We start from the raw sequence: 7129 nt of genomic DNA, 5'->3' as shown, positions 1-7129 counted from the left end.
GGCTCCATCTAGTGACCAGAGTCATAACCCCAGTGTTATTGTGTATTATACTTTCATTTTCCCATTTCCCTCTGTTCACAGCGCATTCTGGTAAGGTTGCAATGCACCTTGGTAGCCTTTTGCAAAGGATTATGGTTAGTTCAGCCCCATTTTCCCTCCAGTCCACCATTTTCCTTCTGCCTGCATTCAGGAAGCATCTCATTTCTCTTCTCCCCTTGTGACAGCATCGCTGGTATGTATTCATGTTTCCTGTATCCAATTCCTGTCTCATATTAGCCTAGTTAATTAGTCCTTCCCCTGGTTAGCTATTAGTGCAGATGTTGATTTATATTGTAATATGTATAATATGTATCCCTGATGTACCCTGTATTGACTCAGTGTTTATATATGTTTTGCTTGTAGTTTCACCGCGCCAATAAACCACCATGTTCAATAGGATATTGGCTGTAGAAAAATTAGCTATGTACCTGGGTGCCAAGGCTTTACATAGGACTACAGATGAATGCAATGTAGATAAATAATATATGTGAATGTAATGTAGATAAATAAGTTCAAATACAAATTGAGCTTTGCTAGATCAGTGTACTGCTAACGGAAGTTGTCGTCTAGGAGTTATGTGTGTTTGGGACTATTCAGCCTCTCGATAATTTAGGTTGGACTTTGCTACTTATGAACTTCTTATTGTTCTTGTGGATTGTGTAAATTGTAATTGTGAAACATTGTAAAGTCACTCCTATTACTTTATCACATTGAGTCCACTAGCATCAGAGGTGAGGCTCTGCCCTTTGTGCTGACGTCACAGTCTATATTATAAATCCTGGTGTGGGTCATCATAATAGTCCATTCGGGAGGGAGAAGATACCACCAGTGAGCTCTCACTGAAGGATTATATTTAGGAGATTTTAAGCAATACAAGACTGGAATCTCCACTCAGGAGATAAAGAACAATGGGAACCCTACAGAGGTCCCACGCCCTAATATTGGCTTCGCTGTTGGTGATTGGTGAGTCTTATTACTGTTTTTCCATCAGATTTTAGTAGTTTTTGAAATTCGTCAAATCAATTTGAAACTGACAAAATTCACTTCAAATTTGCCAAAAAGACTTGGATTCCCCAAAATCTGATTTTTTTTTTAATTCAATTTGCTCTAATTTAGCAAATATCACCAATATATGGATTCATTTTAGAGCTGGTAAGGAGTTTAAAATGAAAATCAAATTATACTTGCCTCGCTACCCACCATAGCTACCACCACAGCTCGGGTTCTCCACTGGCTTCCTTCTTCTGGATATGGTCTATACCATTTCAGACTTTAAATTTCCGCTCCTCCAGTTATTTGACACATATAGATCCTTCTAATGTATCAGGCATCTTTTTGAATGTGATCATTATTTTTTATATTGTTTATTTTTTTCAATCTCAAATTTTGATTTTTAATTCTAGAAATAGCAGAGTCAAGTTTGGTAGCTTGGGACTATATGTTATCAGTAGTTTTGTATGTGACTGTACATAAAATATTGAGCTAAGGCTTTCTGGTTTTATGTAAATGAATGTGTATGACTGTAAAAAATGAAGAGTTCTACAAGTTTTTGCTAGACCTTTTGTTTCAATGTCTCTCTGTGTTCAAGATCTTCAAATGAGGACATTCAGTTTCCCATACACTTGTATACAGCAGGTACATAGATCTCAGCTTCAGCTGAGAAATGAATACATTTGCATCTAATCTGGGAATTTCTGTGTGAGCTAAACACAATAGATGAGGCACAAATCTGTAATTTGCTACAATATATTTCTCTGGAGCCCATGGAGCCTTATAAAGACTCAATACAATTGTATCCACCTCTCAATTGAAAGCAGACTAAATGTGTGTAGAGATGAGTGAAAACAAACTGCAAAGTTTGGGATTCGCACGGGACACCCTGGTACCCGAACCAAAATTTCGATGCAAGTTCGGTCGGGTACCAGAACTCGAACTTCCAAGGGTTCTCTCATCTGTAGATGTGTGCCAGTTTGCTAGTGTGAATGGAAACAAGAGGGTACTTATTCACTGAAAACATACAGAGGTTTTCAAAATGTTGAGAAATTCAAACAAAGTTTGTAATAAAGTTATAACACTTTTTAAAAGCCCTATGAAACTCCATAAAATGCCATCTAATAAAGAAAAAAAAGTAATAATTCAATGACCAGCACTATGTAAGGGTAGTAGGGATTTCATGCTGTTTGGCAGTCATTAGCATTCACACAGGCATTGCAGTCTGATCCAAATATGTGAAACTTTATGGATTTCCTAAAACTCCAGTAGTTGCAAAACAATATCATCCTATCGTGGGCTCAAAGGTATAACAGGAAAAAATTAACAGTTTATGCATCACTCCACCAGGCAACAAATACCAGGGCAGGCTCCTCCTCAGACACATAGATAGACCTAAAACAATTCAGCTACCTTATAGAGGACCTGAAAAGCCTGGTCTGGAAATATGGTTGCGACCATTTCAACCGAAGCTCTTCTGGTCGTTCGTAAAGCCCAGAACCAAAATCCAGTACCAATAAGTAAAAAAAAACTGTCAGCAATCTGCTGTGCTGGAGCCTTCATCTCGAGGGTTGCATCACTGAGGCTAGCCACCTCAGTGGCACATACCTCCCATAGAGGAATTTACCACCTGTTTTCCTATAAGGTATTGCTGGACTTGTCTTTGAAAAAGATAAATGTGCACATAAATAGTTTAGAGTGTGAAATCCTGTTCACAGATTCAATTTAATTGACAGGGATAAATAGGAGAGTCACTGTGTCTGATATGAGAGAAATAGCCTAGAAGGGACACAAGTGGTACCTGCTTCTTGAGTGATCAATGTGATTAAAGTGCTGCTTCAATTCAATGACAGTTTAAGCTTTCTTTTATTTATGCAGAAGCGAACCACCAATATTGCTTAAAAAAATATATGCAATATGTTATCGAGGTCGTTTGGAAACTGTCATAGGAGAGTGTCATAAGAATTTTTTCAGGTCATTTGGAGGCACTGGAGTCATTTCGATTTGTGGAAAATAAATTTACTGCCAATCAAATTTCCCAAACAAATTTGACCAGGTTGGAAAAATTAAAATTTCAGATGATTTATCTTTCATAAATAACTACAGTGCATAAAGATAAACAGCTCAAATACAAATTCTGCTATGCCATATATGGATGTAAAGGATGTTATATGCAGAGTTTATTGCCTAGAGCTCTAAAAAGTCCACAGGTTATGATAAGTGAGAAAATCAACGTTGTTATATCTAGCACGCTCGTTATTAAAAGTGGACCTATCACTGGCCGACTTATGCTCCTAGTCCTACAACCCTGAGCTCTCTATTTTTGTCAAAATTCTCCATACGGTTCATCATTTATAAAATTGTTTATTAAATAGTAATTGTTATAGTCTTTACCAAGACGGTGTGCCTGATGGGATACTTTTGGGATGTGTCTTTAGGTGACTTTTCACTATTACTCTGTAATCCACTTTTCCTTATAAAGACCATAAAAATTAGCACTAAATAAAAATGTTGAGGGCAGAGCAGAGTCCTGCAGTGCGCAGGCATCGGGAGAGATCTGGCGCCTGCGCACTGCATTATTCTGCTATGCCCTCAACAGGGCAGAGCAGTGCGCCTGCGCCGGAACCACAACAGGAAGGGAAGAAGAGGACGGCATTGTATTAAGATGGGAGGCGCTGAACCGGACCGCGACACCCATCGGACCGGACCACCCCCTACGGTGAGTATAATATAACTCATTTTTCTTATCTTTCAGGTTACATCGGGGGCTTATATACAGCATTACAGAATGCTGTAGATAAGCCCCTGATGTCAATGCCGGAAGCATTGACATCATATAACAACTTGGTATTCATGATTTTACATAGGACAACATATAAATCTACTGGGTTTGAAACTACATTTCTTGGATAAAAATTATATAGATAACAGACCTAACTTTTTTTCTTTTAGGCAGAGGTATAACTTATGACCCTTGTGCCGCAACCTGTCTTCCTTGTACAATTTATAAAATCTGCCTATAATATGGCATCTACATTTAAACCCCCTATAGCAATGCCTCTGTCTTTGGGCACTGTGATCACAAATAATTTAGAACTTTCTTTTGAACTTGTCAAATATCATAGAATCGCTAGAAAATTAACACCGTGTAGACACCACCCTCCAATGGTCAAACAGTGAAACTCCATAACTGTTATACTTGGGCACTTCTTGTACTAATTTGAAGACTTAATCATTTGTGTATTTCATTTTCTTTTAGAAATTATTCAAACTACTATTGTAAACAAAACAGAGCGGACAGAGCCAGAAACAGAAGAAACTGAAGCTTCTACTTCCTATGACTCCAGCACCGAGTTCTCAACACCAGAATCAGGAACAACTGAGAGTTCTACTAAGTATGATCCAACCACTGAGGCCTCAACATCACAATCAGATACAACCAAGACTTCTACTATTTATGATGAAAGCACCATGTCCTTAACACCAGATTCAGAAACAACCCAAACTTCTACTATTTATGATTCAACCACTGAGTCCTCAACTGCAGAATTAGAAACAATCGAGACTTCTACTATTTATGTTGAAAGCACCATGTCCTCAACAACAGATTCAGAAACAGCTGAGACATCTTCCATTTATGATCCAAGCACCGAGTCCTCAACGCTAGATTCAAAAAAGCCATATACTTCCACTATTTATGATTCAAGCACTGAGTCATCAACGCCAGAATCAGAAACATCCGAGACTTCTATTAATTATTATGAAAGCACTGTGTCTTCAACATTCAAATCAGATACAACTGAGACTTCTACTATTTATGATGAAACGACAATGTCTTCAACACCAGAATTAGAAACAACCGAGACGTCTACAATTTATGATGAAAATACCGATACTTCTACTATTTATGATGAAAGCACCATGTCCTCAACACCAGATTCAGAAAGAACTGAGACTTCTAATATTTATGATTCAAGCACCAAGTCCTCAACAATAGATTCAAAAACAACAGATACTTCCACTATTTATGAATCAAGCACTGAGTTCCCAACACCAGAATCAGAAGCAACTGAGATTTATTCTAGTTATTATGAAAGCACCATGTCTTCAACACCAGAATTAGAAACAACCAAAACTTCTACTATTTATGGTTCAAGCACTATGTCCTCCATATCACTATCAGAAATAACTGAGGCTTCTACTATTTATAATGAAAACACCATATCCTCAACACCAGATTCTGAAAAAACTGAGACTTCTTCTATTTATGATCCAAGAACCAAGTCCTCAACACCAGATTCACAAACAACCGAGACATCCACAATTTATGATTCAAGCACAGAGTCATCAACACCAGAATCAAAAGCAACCAAGACTTCAACTATTTATTATGAAAGCACTGTGTCTTCAATATTTGAATCAGATGCAATTAAGACTTCTACTATTTATGCTGAAAGCACAATTCTCTTAACAGCAGAATCAAAAACAACAGACACTTCAACTATTTATTACATAAGCACTATGCCCTCACTACCAGATTTAGAAACAACCAAAACTTCTACTATTTATAATTCAAGCACCAAGTCCTCAACAACAGATTCAGAAACAACTGAGACTTCTTCTATTTATGATCCAAGCACTAAGTCCGCAACACTAGATCCAAAAACAACTGATACTTCCACTATTTATGATTCAAGCACTGAGTTATCAACAACAGAATCAGAAACAACTGAGATGCATACTAGCTATTATGATAGCACTTTGTCTTCAACATTTGAATCAGATGCAACTAAGACATCTACTATTTATGATAAAAGGACAATGTCCTCAACACCAGAATTAGAAGCAACCAAAACTTCTACTATTTATGATGAAAGCACCATGTCCTCAACATCAGGTTCAGAAACAACTGAGACTTCTTCTATTTCTGATCCAAGCATCTTTTTCTCATCACTAAATTCAAAATCAACTGAAGCTTCCATTATTTATCATTCAAGCACTGGGTCATCAACATCAAAATCAGAGACAACCGAGACTTCTACTATCTATGATGAAAGCACCATGTCCTTAACACCAGATTCAGAAACAACCCAAACTTCTACTATTTATGATTCAAGCACTGAGTCCTCAACAACAGATTCAAAAACAACTGAGATGTCTTCTCTTTATGATCCAAGCACCAAGTCCTCAGCACTAGATTCAAAAACAACTGATACTTCTACTATTAATGATGAAAGCACCATGTCCTTAACAACCGACTCAGAAACAACTGAGACTTCTATTTATGTTTCAAGCACTGAGTCCACATCACCAGAATCAGAAACAACTGAGACTTCTACTGTTAATGATAAAAGCACCATGTCCTCAACAATAGATTCAGAAACAAGCCAAACTTCTACTGTTTTTGATGAAAGGACCATGTCCTTAGCAACAGATTCAGAAACAACTGAGACATCTTCTATTTATGAATTAAGCACCAAGTCCTCAACACCAGAATCAGAAACAACTGAGACTTCTACTATTAATGATGAAAGCACCATGTCCTCAACAAAAGATTCAGAAACAAGCCAATCTTCTGCTATTTATGATAAAAGGACCATGTCCTTAACAACCGATTCAGAAACAACTGAGACATCTTTTATTTATGATCCAAGCACCACGTCTTCAACGCTAGATACAAAAACAACTGAGACTTCTATTTATGCTTCAAGCACTGAGTCCTCATCACCAGAATCAGAAACAACTGAGACTTCTACTGTTAATGATGAAAGCACCATGTCCTCCACAACAGATTCAGAAACAAGCCAAACTTCTACTATTTATGATGAAAGGACCATGTCCTTAACAACCGATTCAGAAACAACTGAGACATCTTCTATTTATGATGAAAGCACCATGTCCTTAACAAAAGATTCAGAAACAACCCAAACTTCTACTATTTATGATTCAAGCACTGAGTCCTCAACAATAGATTCAAAAACAACTGAGACTTCTACTATTTATAATCCAAGCATCAAGTCCTCAACACTAGATTCAAAAACAACTGAGACTTCTACTAATTATGAAGAAAGTACCGATACTTCTACAATTTATGATGAAA

Source organism: Dendrobates tinctorius, unplaced genomic scaffold, assembly GCF_039654945.1.
Source record: "Dendrobates tinctorius isolate UK_male_01 unplaced genomic scaffold, ASM3965494v1 ptg000351l, whole genome shotgun sequence".
NCBI lineage: Eukaryota > Metazoa > Chordata > Amphibia > Anura > Dendrobatidae > Dendrobates > Dendrobates tinctorius.
Note: the sequence above shows the minus strand (reverse complement) of the source record.